The 2,400-nt window shown below is 31.5% G+C and overlaps 1 long non-coding RNA gene across 1 annotated transcript in view; it reads left to right on the plus strand.

The window, feature by feature from the left end:
* Positions 1-1,397: 1,397 nt before the first annotated feature.
* Positions 1,398-2,400, plus strand: part of LOC128093315 (uncharacterized) — a 35,099-nt gene continuing 34,096 nt past the window's right edge. The window contains exon 1 of the long non-coding RNA XR_008212400.1: positions 1,398-1,500. This is a non-coding gene — a long non-coding RNA (uncharacterized LOC128093315). The remainder of the gene's footprint in view (positions 1,501-2,400) is intronic.

Below are 2,400 nucleotides of genomic sequence, written 5' to 3' on the forward strand. Positions count from 1 at the left end.
GACACCAAATCGATTAAAATATTCCTTCTAAAGATACAGATTTTTTAATTTTCATTTATCATTTTTGTATGGACAGCTGCCAAATATGTATGGAAAAGTATATTGACAAACCAAAGATGCAAAATGGCTTTTTTGGGCATACCGAAGGCACCAAAAAAGTTTCAGCCGGATTAAAAAATACAAAAAATAAAATTAGGAAAAAAAGATCGATTTCGTAAAGAATTGCTTTGTTGTTAACTAAGGGATAAGCATGAGTTTAACAAATTGAAAAAACAATCGACAAAATTAAATGTTTAAATATATATTTTTTTTTCAAAAGCTGATAACATTGGAACCACACCAATATGAATTCTGTATGTTATGATGTTGAATTTGTAAACATCGAAATGTTTCCGAAATCGTAAAAAAAAAATTCGATTCCTCTGTAAATGTTTTCAAAATCGACTGTTGCTCAAAATCGGAAAAATACTGTTTTCGAAACATAGCAATGTAAACAAGTTCAACTACATAGAGGTACAGGTTTTACAAAAATGTTATGCATTTCGAATTTATTTTGTTATTGATAAAAAAATTCAACAAAAATCCAGGAAAGTTTTTTTTTCAGTATAATATTTTTAATTTGGAAAATCCAAATCATCATTACAACTTTACCAAACCAGTGTCTCTTTGTTCTCAAGTTATTGATTCTCAAATATTCTCATCCCCATTTTTTATGACCAATCTGCAAAATTGTATGGAATAACAAATAATGAAAAAATACTGTTGCAGCCAACCATTGGCCACTCTACCTTAACTCCTCTAGTTCAATGTAAACAAGTGCCCCTCGCCAAAGCAGTGTGGTGAATTCCCAAATGTCACCACACTGATACACAAACACAACGTAGGGTAGATTTGACATTTGTTTATTTACGATCTGTGATTGAAGAAGATAGACAAATCCAGCGAAAGCTCAACGCTGCTTTTTGATGGTGAGAGATTTGACAGCTCCCATACTAAATGTCTCGATTTTCATACTTTTTGTTAATTTTCTTCTAAAATAAAATACTTAACATATGAAAACTATATATTTTTGGTGCCCAAAATTCCTGCTGAATCGAATGGTGTACTTATCTCAATTGCAAATTTTTCGAACAGTTTTTATTTTAATAATATTCTAGACACATTTTGTGCACCTAATCAATCAATACTTTTATCATACATAATCAATTTATTGCTTAAAAATTGAGTTTTCCTGAGCTCGCATATTCAAATACATGGAAGCTGTCATTTCTAACACCATTGGCCACCTAGCGGCCATTTCAAACTGGATACGTCTATTGGTGCTTAGATTTAAGAACAAATGTTACGTTTTAAGTTTAGTGAAATAAATCGACCTCTTTCTACTTAAGCCTCCGAGCAGGCAAGTCGCCTCTCGGAGCACTCGAATCCGGTGTTTTCTTTTATACCGCCCCGAACTCTGGTCCGCTGGTCGTCCGCTTCGTCTGCTGCTGGAAGGAATCGGTGAGTTGGTGGTTCTGGCCCCCGCGGAGTCGGCCCCTGGCCGAACAAATACCTTTACTCACCAAGAGGAAAAGCTTAACAGAATTTATTATAGCTTAAAAATGCATTTAAAAAGTAAATTTTGCAAAAAGTTTATTTTCGAAAAACGAATTTCTCTGTTAAAAAATAATCAAACTATTTTGCATTTTATGTAAAATGTTTAAACATCTTTAAAATTGAAAGCATGCTCTTTTTCAGAAATAATTGGGGTTTAATTCTTAAAATAAATAACAATTAAATTATATTTTTTGAAAAACATTTTCAAGCAGTGTTTGGTGTTTTTTCTGAGAGACCACATTTTAATAAGAATATTTTGTGTACAATTCTGAGGAAGATTCTTTGGGTTCAGTGATACTTGAAAACCCTTAAAAAATACTCAGGTGTAAAGAAAAATAGCAAAAATATTTATTTGATTCAAGGAACTTGTCCTTTGCATATGATCGTGATGGTAGAAGATTATTTTTTCTTCAAAATTTAATTTAAAATATATTGAAATTATCTAAGTTCAAAAACGTAGGGTGTCAAAATTAAATAAAAAACGTCGCTTTTGATATTGTTTTTGTGTTTACTCTCGTTTGCATTCATTCTTTCACTCATTTGTTTGTAAATAAAAATATTAAAAATAAGAGAGATTTTGTTATAAGCAGGGCTGTGGAGTCGGAGTCGGAGCCGGAGTCGTTTGAAATATGACCCGACTTCGCAGCCCTGATTATAAAAACTAAATATTTCATTCAATTTCTGCCCTCAACTAACTTTCAAGAGTCTCATTTAACATATTTTTTAACTAAACGATGTTGAAAAACTTTACAGGCAATTTTAGTAAAAAGATGATTATTTTTTTCATGAAGCCAGTTAATTTGC

Source organism: Culex pipiens, chromosome 3 (assembly GCF_016801865.2).
Source record: "Culex pipiens pallens isolate TS chromosome 3, TS_CPP_V2, whole genome shotgun sequence".
In the NCBI taxonomy this organism is placed as follows: Eukaryota; Metazoa; Arthropoda; class Insecta; order Diptera; family Culicidae; genus Culex; species Culex pipiens.